General features: G+C 31.4%; 1 protein-coding gene across 2 annotated transcripts in view; it reads right to left on the bottom strand.

Moving 5' to 3' along the window:
• LOC149419345 (extracellular serine/threonine protein CG31145) overlaps positions 1-14,380 on the bottom strand; it is a 303,213-nt gene extending 288,833 nt beyond the window's left edge. The window contains exons 1-2 of one of the 2 annotated variants that reach the window (XM_089638246.1): positions 14,264-14,380; positions 13,178-13,430 (exon numbers count right to left, since the gene is read on the bottom strand). The gene's annotated coding sequence lies outside the window, so the exon portion shown is untranslated. Of the gene's footprint in view, positions 1-13,177; positions 13,444-14,263 lie in introns of both variants that reach the window. The other variant, XM_089638245.1, reaches the window with a different exon arrangement.
• Positions 14,381-14,687: the final 307 nt, after the last annotated feature.

The following is a 14,687-nucleotide window of genomic DNA, read 5'->3' as shown; positions in this document are numbered from 1 at the left end:
AAGAAATTCATAGAGCTTAAAAAGGCCAGATGAAATTAATACAACTTAAAAAAAGCAGAACAAATTCGTAGAGCTTCTTAAAAAGGCCAGAAGAAATTCATAAAGCTTAAATAGGCCAGATGAAATTAATACAGCTTAAAAAAGTAAGAAAAAAATTGTAGAGCAAAAGAGGCAGAAAAAATTCATAGAGCTTCTAAAAGTTGTGAAAAAACAAAAAATTAATTAAAATAAATTTACTTGCTCACGTCAGGATTTGAACCCGCGACATTGGGGTTACCAGTCGAGGCCAAATACAAGAATTTATTTGGCACTGGCATCCCCAATATCCACATTTGCGATACCACCGACTAAAAAGTTAAGCGTGTCGATCTGTACATAGCTGCCATTTGTTTTAACTGATCTTCATTCCATTTCCTCTCTCTGCGGTCGCGGAGTGGATTATATATATAGTACGTACCTAATAGATTTCTATGCTGTGACTTGCAGCGTGGCTTCCTTTATTAATATTGATGTGTCGAGTTCCCTATCACTTGAATGACTGATTATATCTGTTGGATGACTCTAAAATACATATGCACAATCACCGCCGTCCTCATCACCATACGCTGTGTTTCACGCTTTTACCGCCAAACTTCAGGGAGTGATAACTTATTAAGGCGATGCCATACGTAGTAATGCAAAATCATATGTTTTGGTTTGAATATTTGGTCGCCTAGAAATGTTTCAGATGCTTTAATTAAATACTGCGAGTAGAATACATCTTGGCTTTTGAAATAATCGAGTATTTTTTACATAAGCATATAATAAGCCCAGAAAAAAATAATGTATGAGGCCTATGAAAATTGCTTTAAAGTTCAAAATCTCCGACTTACGAACCCATTTTCGGTTATGATTTTATTGTATAATGTGGCAATTTAAGCTATTTAGATAATGATCGAAAAAAAATTAAATATAATAAAAGGCACTTTTTGGCCATGTTTTTTTCTTGCATAAATCAAAACAGGCGGATGGTGTTGATTTAAAATATTACACAACGTAGTGCATTGCCTTAAGATTATTTTTGAGGTATTAAAACCGGCAATCCGTAAGAAACAACCAATCACCATCCAATTTATTTAATATCGAATTTTGCAAAAACTTTTTAAAAAAAGAATGACTTAATTAAATGATAGTAAAAAAATATATATTTTTATTATCATTGCTAAGGCCAGCAAGGGCAAAGATCAGCGCGTAATATGGTAAGACAAATAATATAATCATATGAACGCGATTCCATTAATTTATGTGCACTTTTAATGAAACGGTATGCTAAACAACATCTCAACTATAGTTTTATTAGTCAATAATAATAATAATGTATTACCGACCTATTTAAAGATTTGTTAACAAATCGACTGTGTAATCTACGTTTTAATATTAGCATTTCACTGCGTTCGCAATATAACACTGTAAAAATATTGGTTTCGAGAAGCTAAACACTTTTATTTATAAAACCTTTACCTATCTAATAAAATATTCCAATGACCAACAGACAATTTATTAGGTTATTTTAAATAGCGTGATTATAATTATGATGTTTCTGGGTATAGGTTCTTAGTTTTTTTTATAATTATTTACCAAACCGTCGCACTTTTAGGCACAGATTATGGAAATTACACTTTTTTTCAAAAATGACCACAGGAAACTGCTATTTATATATGTACAAATGAGATTATTAGGTTCTTAGTTTGGGTTAGTTAAGTAATTTAATTTCAAAATGGTGGCGAAATTTTTAACTTTGATTAAAAAATCAACTCGTAAAAATAAAAAGTTGTTTAATTATTTTTAAATAATTAAACAACTTTTTAAATTTTTTTTTTAATACCGAGTATTGAACCATCCAACGCAAGGACTGGAGTTGTCAACTCTACCAACTGGTAGGACTTACATTTATATCATACATTAACTGCTGTAATATTATCCGATTTCAGAGAAATACGTATGTGTCCGCATGTGTGTACGCGATTGCCATCCAAAGTTGATATAATGCATTGTCATCGAAAATGAGTCTATCTGTCGAGTTTCAGCTAAACAAAATAAAAATGATATATAAATATGTATTTTAAAATGCAAATTTTGTTTTTCCAAATGTAATTAATTTCTTGTAGTTATTAAGTTGAAACGAAGTGTTATAGCCATAATGTGTGCCTATTAAAATTCGGCGGTTTGGTAAATATTTTAATTTTTTATTTTAGGAAATATACAAAACCTTTTATTTCCTAAAATATTCTCCTTTCTTCATGTTATTTAGATCTGATTTTAATAATTATTTTATTGGATTTTATACAAAATATCCTCATTATAATGGTACTCATCGCAAAAACAAAATCCCTCCTCTCCCATCCAGCCTCACAACATGCCCCAATTGTAAATGCCATAGTCCTACTGGCTCTCGACAGTCAGAAACAGTTGAGTCTCCTGTGCGGCTTACAAAAACTCTATTTAAAAAATAAGCATTCTTATCAAATCTAAATAAATAAAAATGTAAATGTTTGAAAGGTCTTCACTGATTGCTTTGACATTTTGACACAACGTTGCATTCGAATACGCGTGTATTTTATATACCTGCCATACCATTTTATATATTGCCATTAAACTATTATATGTATCTCTAGTAAGAAGTCTAATTGAATATAACTCAGTAGTTTGGTCTCCATCTTACAAAATTCACATTAACAACATTGAGCGAATACAAAAAAAAAATTCTACGTTTTATAAATTTTAAATTAAATATCCCTGTCGAAGACTTAAAATACAATTTCCTATTAAATACTCTAAAAATACATACATTAGAAGATAGACGTAAAATAAACGATTTGACGTTCTTATTCAAAATACTCCACTCTAAATTCGACTGTTGTGAACTCCTGCAACTTATAAACATACATACACCCACAGTAACAACACGACAAAATACAATATTCTACAGCAGCACACATAAGTGTAACTACTCTCCGATACAACGACTTCACACCATGGAAAATCATTACTTGGGTGATGTTGACATATTCAATACCAACTTGGCAAGTTTTGTGGATCATTTAAAACATTTATTTCAACAATACTCCTAAACACATCATGAAAACCTACAAATAGCTGTAATTTTCTGTTTTTGTTTCTTGTGTTTGAATGACTTGTTCATTGCTTTTATCAAAAGTAATTTCATTCTTATTTTTTATGTTTCAAAGTATCTGTCTAAATTAAAATTATACTACCAACCATGTAAAAGCCCTATGGGCGTTAAATAAATAAAATTAATAAAAATACCTATATTAACATAGATGTCACCTAAGACAGCATTTTGACACAACGTTGCATTCGAATACGCGTGTATTTTATATACCTATATTTACATAGATTTCACCTAAGACAGGATTTTTTTTAACAGCGCTATCTGTTGGACTTAAAATCAAAACGAACTATTATTTCTCTATCTGCACATACAGACTGTGTAATAAAATAATGATAATATTTTTAATATGTTTTATATTTCAATTAAAGGGCGGAAAACGGACGTTTTCAAATACTTTACAATTTTATTATTTTACAAGTGTTGTCAATGCATACACATTCACACACCTGTATCATTCATGTTAATATAGCACGCGTGTTATACATCAAACATAGTAATATGTAAATTCACCGAAATGGTACTTTCCAATGCACAAAATGTCAGAGTCACAGAGAAAGTCAAAAGAAAAACAACACGCATTTCCCTATTTACGGGTTCAATCGTGTGAAATCGTACTCAGTTACACGGCCAGTCCGTTACTCGTAGTTTGACATATTCATTGTGTTTACACTAGGACGATTTTGAATTCTAAAGATCGTAAATGGCGGTGCAAGAATACGGAACGATTTATTATCTTAAATCACTTTAGCCATATTGTACATAGGTACAGAAGGAACTCGTGGGAACTGAACAAATAATTTGAAGAGATTCTTAATAAATTAGTAATATTTTATATCAGTAACTTTTCATCGCTTGTCTAAAATCGACATTTATAACACACTAGATTATATAAAATATAAACATAATACAAATCAACTGTTCCCAACCGTCGGGAGCCGGTGAGACTATGGCATTGCCAATTGGGGTATGTTGTGAGGCTGAAGACAGTGGGGACGGGAAGGAGATGAGGAAGAGGAAGTTGGGGGAGTACCTGACTATTCAAATGTGATCACCAAACACGGCTGAAGCCATTTCAAGCAGCGTTTCAATTCTGGATCGTGGTATTACACCAGGGCGATACTGACAGTATCTACCACCCTGTAACGTGTCGCAAGTATAATATATATTATTTTTAAAGAATAATTTATGAAATTCAACAAATTTATTAATTAAAATTTCCTTAGGCAAGCTGGGATTTGAACCCGCGACCTTCGTATTACCAGTCGAGAGCCTTATACCTCGACCACGGAGCTCGTCAATGTCTTTAATAATAAATTAATCGAGAATCTATGTAAAAAACATAATGAGTGACCATTTATTTTGTCTCTAAAAAGAAAAACAAATCTGTGAAAAAAGATATGGAAATTGTTGAAGAGTGAATAACACTTTTTCTTGTGTGTTTTTGTCAACACAAACAATTCGTGCACAATGAACGTAATATTATTTGTATAAGAGATTTTTTTCTAATGTGCCTTCTATCATTTAAGTGTGAAAGACCAACAAGTCTAGATATTAAACAATAGTTAACCCCTCCAGCGTTTGAGGATTATCGGGCGTCCATATTTTATAATGATTTTTTTATCTTTTTTTTATCACGCGGAAATACATATTTGTCGTATTTGTTAGAAAGGGAAATAATATTTTTTTCCAGTTTGTCTCAAATATTTATACTGGAATCCATTAATAAAATCGTAAAAATAATAAATTATTAAATTAATAAATTCCTAAAAATAGCCAAAATGAATACTAATTCATATTTCGCGCCGCTATCGTAACAATCCGTTTAACTTCAAAATTATTTTTTATTATATGATCGATATAAAAGTGAACATAATTTTTTGTTACAATTTCGCCAAACAAAACGAACGTGTTTTTGAAATATCAAGTTCTCTCAAATTTTCTATGATTGGAGTAAAAAATTAAGTAAGCGACAATATTTTTCACGTTTGATATTAAAATTTTATTATTTAAAAATAGTAATGTTTATTTTAATTGCATACACCGGAAAGATAATTTTATTTAGTTTCTAAAACACTATTTGGTTTTACGGAAAATTAAAAAAATATGATGTATTTAGCGCATTTAAAATACACTGAAAACATTACAAACTGAACAAATGTGATGAAATGACTGAAGGGTTAAGAAAAAAATCTTGAAAAGCAAGCACTGGTTTACAGTTAAATTTGCAAAGCCTTTTCTGTCTAGAATTTCCAAATCAATTCTTTTAAGCTCGCATCTTCATTTCCACCAAGAATTTTACGAGTCAGAAATATTAATTATAATTGCCAAAAAGCTTAATAATAAGAAACCATATTGTTTGGTCCACAATTTTCTATCCAAATCTCTAGAAAAGCCGAGTATATACGCTAAAACGATGAATAATTTAAGGTTGTGAATTCTTTTTTCGGTAAATTCAAACATTTGGGACTAGATTTCTGAAGCATGGAATTGATCACTCTACCTACTGTTTTTGAAATAAATAACATAACGCCATTTTGCCTAATTTAGTTGGGTAAAAGGAAACCGAAAAAATGAGAATTTGTCTCTTCATTCCTGACCTAATTAAATATGGCATCTGGTTTTTTCCGCTTAATATTAACGACAATTTTCTGTGTAATAAAAAAAGTTGGAATATTTTCGTTTCCAAATATACCGTCGCTCATTTCGTGTTTATGCGAAAAGAATGCAAGGCCAACGTAAGCATAATGAATAATATTAAGAAAACATGCTTCAATGGTTTACAAAAGGCACGTACAAAGGATGGACAAAGAAAAAATTGTCAGGAGAATCATACAAGAATATGGTTAAATTCTCTGACAGAAGGATTTTCACTGACTTGATATTTCTACACAAAAATCTAAACAATGCATTTGTTAGTCCATAATTGCTTGCATTGATCAGCTTTTGGATTCCAGTACGTAATACTGGAAGTCAATTTTTTTTCATTGCAGAAATTCTGGTACTAACTACCATATGTATTCCTCATTGCCCAGAATACTAATGGAAGGAAATAATTATACCGACTCAGTGCACTAATTTAATTTATCACTTAACAAATACAAAAAAATGTTACTAACACAGTTTAGTTATGTATAATAAATATGTACTGTATTAATATACAATGTTTACTATTCATACGTAATAAATAAATACATGAAGTGGATGGAAAGAATCAGTGACCACTGTAAATTGTAATGTAACAAAATTATAGTAGGTGCATCCATAACCATCTTATAACATGTAAAAGCCCCACCCGTCATTAAAATAGAAGTGAACATCCACGGGAGACATATACAGGGTTTTCCAATAAGAGGTGTTATTTTGATATTCAATCGTAAAAGATCAATGGTTTCGTTGCTTGTGTGGCACGTAGCGCCGTCTTGTTGAAATTAAACGTTGTCCAGATCAATACCATTCAATTCCGGCCATAAAAAATCATTAATCATCTCTCAATAGCGCAATCCATTCACCGTAACTGTTGCTCCAGCCTCATTTTCGAAAAAGTAAGGTCCAATGATTCCGCCGGACCATAAACCGCACTAAACAGTTACACGTTGAGGATAGAGAGGCTTTTCAACAATAACTCTTGGGTTTTCCGAGCCCCAGATGCGACAATTTTGCTTGTTGACGAAGCCACCGAGGTGGAAATGGGCCTCATCACTCAAGATAATTGCATATTGCATTTGATTCACTCAAGTGAATTTTAATAATTTCAATGCGTTGTTGAAGCGTGTATCGTTCCATTTTTATTAATGGCGTAGTTTCTACTTGTCAAATGTAAAAAAATTACAGCTTCAAAAGTAACATCTACCGAAATAGCGGGCTATTCAAAATAACACCTCTAATTGGAAAATCCTGTATTATGATAACACTGTGAACGTATATATGACTGTGGATGAAGCAAGGAGTGTATAAGGATATAGATGTGTGACGTTCCATCATCTCTGGTCCCTTCTGCCATCGGTGACCAATCGAAAAAAAGTTTAATATTCTAAGGATATTGAAAGCAAAATTCTAAAATATCCTTCATTTTTCAAATGTAATAATATACTTACTAATTAATTGATGTTGGCACAGAAGTATCTAATTAAAATAATGAAATATTGGTTACCAAAGATTTTCTATCAGGGTCAAATAATAAAAATTCACAATTTTATGCGAAGTAGCATCTTGGTTATGTCGCTATTATATTTAACAAAAAACTCGTCTGACAACTGCTTTTATTATTCAGCATTCCTTAATTTCAAACAATTCATTAAAGTTGACAATGTTTAATGCGGTCAGTTAATAACGTAGATATTTTCGTAGAAAGCAATCACTGTGGTTTGACATTAGATATAGAGATACGTATATGAAATAATATATTTCTTCAGTTTTTATATTCTAACCTGATAAAGCATAGATATAACCGAAATATTACCAAACTGATGTGGTATTATATCTACATACCGTCTTACTAATTATATTCCTACACACCCGTTCAACGTTGGTGTGTTAAAACCGCCCTGGTTTAATACCGTTTTAACCAAATAAACGCCACGGTAATAAGTCATGTTTTTTACTCTTCTGACCTTACGCATGTATTATATAGTGATTTAAAATAATATTGACTTGAAAAACCATTGAATTAGTTTCCTTGCAACTGCATCAAAATATACCTAATCGCCGTACATATAAACGCGGTGTAAAATAACGCGCCGCGTAAGGTCGGAATAGTAAAAAAAATGACATAAAAGGCGTAAAATGCGGGCGAAGGTATTGTTAAATCGACCAAACCGAGCTCAAGACAAGCGCAACTATAATAACAACCATAGAATAATGAATAAAACTACTTATTACATTTTGGTTCTGGACGATTTATAGGGTTTTCCAATAAGAGTTTTTTTTTAATATTAATTAAGGAATTAATGATTTTTTATGGCCGGAATTGGATGGTATTGATCTGGATCACGCTTACTTTCAACCAGACGGCACTACGTGCCACACAAGCAACGAAACCATTGATCTTTTACGGGAAAAGTTTCCGGACCGTGTTATCTCTCGAAGAGGTGATCACAATTGGCCACCGAGATCTTGTGATTTGACACCTTGCGACTTCTTCCTTTGGGGCCACGTGAAAGAGAAGGTCTACGCCAACAGCCCAGCGTCGATTCAAGACCTCAAAGATGGAATTCATGAGGCTATCGAGGACATAAGGCATCCACTTTGCGAATTGGTTATGGAAAATTTCATGAAAAGGATATGGTCCTGTAGGCGTGGTCGTGTTGGTCATTTGACTGGTGTTATTTTTCACTATTAACGGCATACCTTCCTCTTTATAATGAAATAAACATTCGATCATTTATATTAAAAATGGCATTTTTCTTTGAATATCAAAAAAACACATCTTTTTTGAAAACCCTGTATCACGCGGTTTGTCTCTCTTTCACTAGTCCGAAGTTCTATACCGCCATCCCATATGAATTTTGTCATCATGGTCAAACAGTTTCATATGGAACCAACGTATACCTATTTTAAAACTAATCATCTTATACGAGTATGTCAGTTGTTTACGTCCACTAGATTATTGCAGCTGAATGTATCGTCACATCACTATGCATGATATTGTTGATTCTACATTGTTAGTCAATGAGTACAAAATTAAATGTAACGGTTGAAAATCTTTCGCAATGAAATAACGCAAACGTTTTACGATGCATACTAAAAATAATAATGACTAAGTACTTACTTATTAGTAATAACATAATAAAAATGCATTTGGCGCACAGACATAGGAATTAATAGACGAGAAGATAATGGCGAGGGGTAAAATCAACTGTTGAAGAACGAAGGGAGTGAAGCTGACTGTGATTCGTCAATAAATCAATCTGACAGTAAATAGGCATCTCGCATTATAATATCACCATTTAGTTCTTAAAAGTAAAATCTGCTTTTGAATGAATAGACATTTTTACATGGGAGCGCAAATTACTCGCCACGTTATGAACAACTTTGCGAAGTCCAAATTCGGCAAAAAAATTCGGTTCTATTTTCAGAGTCGAATATTTCGTTTAAGTATTTAGTTAAGACACTTTTATAAATGTTCATAATTTACTTCCCAGCAACCAACCAGCTTTGTGTTTCGCGTCCAGACGTTTCTCGATGTGATAGTAACAACTGATTCATATTATACGATGTGAATATGCTTAAAATAAAGTAAAATAATGCTTATATATGGAATGTAATACGACAATTGGGTTTATTCTCTTTTTCACATCTATTTTTACAAGTTTTCATAGTACAAGTCCAACATTTTGCCGTGTTATTTCGTAAAATGAACCGATGATGCCTCGACCATAGTTCGCATAAGAATGATGACGTCACGTTTTCAAATTTCACTTGAGGCCATACGCGAGCACAGCCGGCTCCAATGGAACCGGTATGGGGAGTGGGGATAATACGCTTTTAATCACTTAGGGCAGGTCTACTAATATTCATATGTCTATGATTTGGCGTCATTTCATTACTTGCATCCACACAATAATATAACTACGTGAGATAAGTTTTTTATAAAGCAAAAAGCAAACGATTAGTACCAGTTAGTAGTTAGTACTAACAATAAATTTTAACTGGTACATGTTCCTACCTGTATTGGAATTGGAAGAAATATCATTTTCTAGTACATGTTGTACTGGGTGATAATAATGTAGAAATATTATGTGATTTGATGGAGTTAGAGCAAAAAAATACAACGAATTAAAAATAATATTGTCTTAAAAACAACGAACTACTCGAGGTAGATTCTGTATAGGCAGGTAGATATTTTTACTACCTACTAGCTGATATGTACCCGGCGTACTCCTTCTTTAGCGGACGTTTCGGCTAAAGAAGGAGTCTACACATCTTCGGATCTACCGGATCTGCCCTGATGATGGACACTGCAACGCTGTCCGAAACGTCGGCTAAAGAAGGAGTTAGCGCAACACGGCATAACACCCCAAAAACAAACAACAAAAAAACTTTTCTGTGGGCCTTTTTAAGATATAAAATTCCGTATTACATTATTTTGATGTATCTCAAGAAGTTGGGCCAGCGATAACAATGCAAGCCCCCGAAAATAAATGTTTACGACTTGATTATAAAATATCTACTTTCTATAAATATAATATACATAATAATAACAATAATAATTGGATGACTTGTATAGCGCCGTTTTTGTTCAAAATCACCTCAAGGGCGCTGTACAAACTTGTACAAACATATTGTATCATATATGTAAACCTTCCAGAAAAAAAATTCTAAATGATAGTTAAAACCCTATCAAAATCTGTTGCGCAGTTTAGAATATCTAAGCGCACAAACAGACAGACGCGGATAGCGACTTTATTTTATACTATTTAGAGATTTGATTATTCATACAATAATTACGTACCCCTATCATGACTTATAGATTGAGAACTATGTAACCTAGGATGTCTATTTTTTTTTCAAACCATTTTTTAAACTTTATTTCACTGGTTTTATTTCCAACTGGACCGGTTACCGATAATCATGTCCATCTTCAGATTGTACATGTTTGCTTAAAACTATGGCATTTACCTGTACTCACATATTTTGTTAATTACTAGCGTTATTATCTATTTAAAACAACTTGTTAATATAAGTTCCATTACTTTTACACTAGGGAACAAAAAAAATGTCTGAATGGTCTCCAAATGATGGTTCGCAGTGTATAAATGAATAAAACTATTCAATAATCTTCCTACGGACAGAAAAAAATGACGGAATTTTCATGAAAAAACTTGTTGTTGAAAAAGTTTTGTTGTTTATTCTAGTGTACCTGAAAACTTTTTTATTTAATATTTTCAAGTTTAAAATAATATTTTTCTAAAGTATTGAAAAGTTTACTTTTTAAAAGTTTTTTTTCACTTGATCGTCTTCCTCGAATAATGCGTTAAGTGTTACTCGATCGTGCCCAACTTTTTTACCGTTTTCTATTGTACATATACCACATTGTTACTGTTAAAAAACTACAACATATCGATTTTAATTGGACTCCGTATCTCATTTCATTGCAGAGATAATGCGTCAAATCTTCTTCTACTAAACTACTTTTTCTATTAAACTTAAAAATTTTCACCTAAATCGGTCCAGTAGTATTGAGTCTATGGGGGACAAACAAACATTCATATTTATATATATAAACTATGATTCATTTTATCTCACGCGCTGATGAAATATAACTGTGCTGGCAAGATTTATTATGATATATTGTATATCACGTATCGTATATAGGTAATAATAGTGTAAATAAAACACTTTTTTTTATTATGTACATACTTTTGTAATTTTTTTAAATTATTTTTCATGTCTCTATATGCTTATCCTTCCTTTATTTAAACAATTAAATTTTTCTTTCTTTATTTTGTTACCAATTTTTTTCTTAAATTAACGAGATTATGCAATTATCCCGAAAACGGCTATATATAAATCAGCCAAATATTATTATTCCTCCTTTCTTAAAACACAAGTACCAGGAAAAAAATAATAACGCACAAAATTCAAATGTCACTGCAAACTATTTGATATATGTAAACAAAAATAATACTACCTAATTATAAATAAAACAACTATATAATCAATTTTGTAAAAAATAAAAAAAAAGTTGGAATTCCTCAAGAAAGATTTCTACGTGGATACGTAGGTAACAGAGATGTGCAAAATGGGTACCCAAAACCATTTGAAATGCAAAATGGAAATGGGTCAAAACTTTTCCATTTGAAAATGCAAAATGCAAAATGGTTTTTAGAAAAGCATTTAAAATGCAAAATGGAAAATACCCATTTTGCATTTTGCATTTCCATTTGAAATGGATTTATTTGAAATAAAGCACATCTCTGGTAGGTACCTAAGCAATAAAAGATTACTTCTAACTAATACATTTCTCAAGATAGATTTCTACGTGGATACGTAGGTACCTAAGTCATAAAAGTTTACTTCTAACTAATAAATTTAAATCAATGAAAACCATATTATGAAACCCTCTTTATATAAGTTTAAATTTCAATAGAAAAGTAAATAGTGCAATCAGGTAAACAAAATGGTTTAATATTTTCGAAATAATGAAAGCACTTGGTTTAATTCCGGATTTTTTATTGTTTATACCCGTTAATTTTATTAACCATTTAAAAATACCTATAATTTTCTGTAATGGTACATTAAAAGTATTTTCGTATTCGTGTTTTAATTTACGGCAGTGCCGTTGTGAATGCATTTATAATTATTATTGCGATCTTTTATTACCTACCTACTTTATAAACATAACTCAATCAAATATGGACGTGTAAAATTATCAAGCAATTTAATTTTTTTATGTAATTTGATACCTAATGTGATGTTTTAAAGAACAATGCATTTGTTATCGATAAAATAATCGTATACAGATTTTTTTAAAATAACAGATCTTCACACCGTATTGTGCTTCCTTTCTATAAAACATTATGTTATTATTTAAATGAAATACCTACCTACGTTTTTCAAAATTCTGGTGTGTGGTTAGTTTTACGTGTGAAAACTGTTTCGCCTTCTGAAAGTTGCCTTCTTCAAACTGCGGTGAAGCCAGTTTCAGACCATTTGTTACTTCTTTCAATCTTCGCCAAAGTTTGACAAAATCTTCGAACGGTGAAAAAGATGTCGCACGGAAACAACAATATCTATCAGATCTTTGTTTAGTGTGATTGTGTTTTGAAGTGATTCCTCATATTTATTGCATAACATTGCAATATTCATCATCAGAGTATGTAGGCAGAAACACAACATCGAATAACATCCTAGTTTTATTTGTCAATTTTACCTAACAGAAGAAGTTAAAATACCTACCTGCATAATATTAAACTTGAAAAAGGAATGCTATGACACAAAATGCATAGACAATGAATCACACATAAGACTAGGCATAAACAAAACAAAAAATATTGAAAAACCTACCTATTATTGATGACAAAGTTGTTTTTGTTGTTGATAACTTTGGAAGACGCAGACGAACGGCTGTCAATATCTTTTCATATCAGCAGAATTTGTGAAATTGCGAACTGTGAACTTTGTTGTTGTTTAATAATGTTTTTATTTTATCCACATTCACCTATTTTCACTGTCAATTATTATTATTAGCTCGTAGATAAAACAGATTTAGCGACATGAACATTATTTTGACACTTTTATCTTATCGCTTTTGGAATTCCTGAAAGCACAATCTAAATTATTATTATTATCAAGGCCTAAAAACATTAGACATTTGATACCTACATTTTGTTTATTCATAAATATTGAATCTTTCATTGACAGTTAGTTCAGATATTTATTAACTAATATTAATTAAAAAACATGATATTTCAGTAGTTAAAAAATTTTGATAAAGAGAAGGTGTACTTGCAGATTCTTTTAATCAGTAAACACTGTATTTTTTTTTAAAGTTTAACAGAGTGTTTGGTTTTTACGACTCTCAAAATTTTAAAACTAAATTATATTAAGAACAATTATTATGAAGACGAAGGTTTATTAATATTATAATCAATTCAAGGATTCAACGTCAAATTAATGCAAATTGATATTAACAAACCCGATTTAAAATTGCTTATTTTCGACTAGCTAATCGCGACCTGTTTTAAAAATAAGTAATTAGATATTTCGTCGTGCAAAAACCAATTTTAACCAGTTTTTTTGATAGATAATATTAATATCTTGGGTTCTTATTCAATATTTGATCATTGTAGAATGTAATTTGAGAAAAAATAACCCACCTAAATTAACTAAGAATAGAACAAACTTTAAAACTGTAAACAGATACATATAAATACGTGCCAATGTTTTATTGCTTAATACGAATTTATTTTCTACGGCTGTCAACGTTTTTTTCACAAGTTTTATGTTTAAAAACAAAGTGCGTAGGTCAAAAGTCGATATTTTTCTTATCGCTTAGCAAAAAAAACTTCAATTTAGGAAATTTATTTAACTTTCAATGATTTATAACTTATTTTTAGTAGGTATATAAAGTTATTAAAACAACACTATTACTTTTGAAAGCTTCCAACCCGTCGCGTGTATGAAGTCGAACTTTTCCGATGTTTTTCTCGCGGCTTCCGACGCTTTAGACGGCCGTCAGAACAACCGACCAGCGCTGCAACCAAATGCCAACTGAATCGCCCGCCGTGATTTCGCCGCGTCGGAAGACAACATAAGCGGCGATTTGTTTATTTTCGAAGCGAGGAAGATGATAGAAGATGAAACTGAAGAGGATGCCGCAGTTTTTTAATGAAGGTAAGAACCCTATATCATACCTACTTGAAGTTAAACGCAGGTCTTATTTAGAAAAAAATAAAAGATTTGCATAAGTGCTTACCTCTGACTAGAAATTGTTTTTAAATGGCAGGAACATTTATGTATATGCTGACGTGGTTTATTTGTGTGCTAACGTCTGGCAACACTGTATTGCATATTA

This window comes from Hesperophylax consimilis, chromosome 12, assembly GCF_061612785.1.
Source record: "Hesperophylax consimilis isolate HC1 chromosome 12, BYU_Hcon_1.0, whole genome shotgun sequence".
Classification (NCBI taxonomy): domain Eukaryota; kingdom Metazoa; phylum Arthropoda; class Insecta; order Trichoptera; family Limnephilidae; genus Hesperophylax; species Hesperophylax consimilis.
This window is presented reverse-complemented; position numbering and strand designations above follow the sequence as displayed.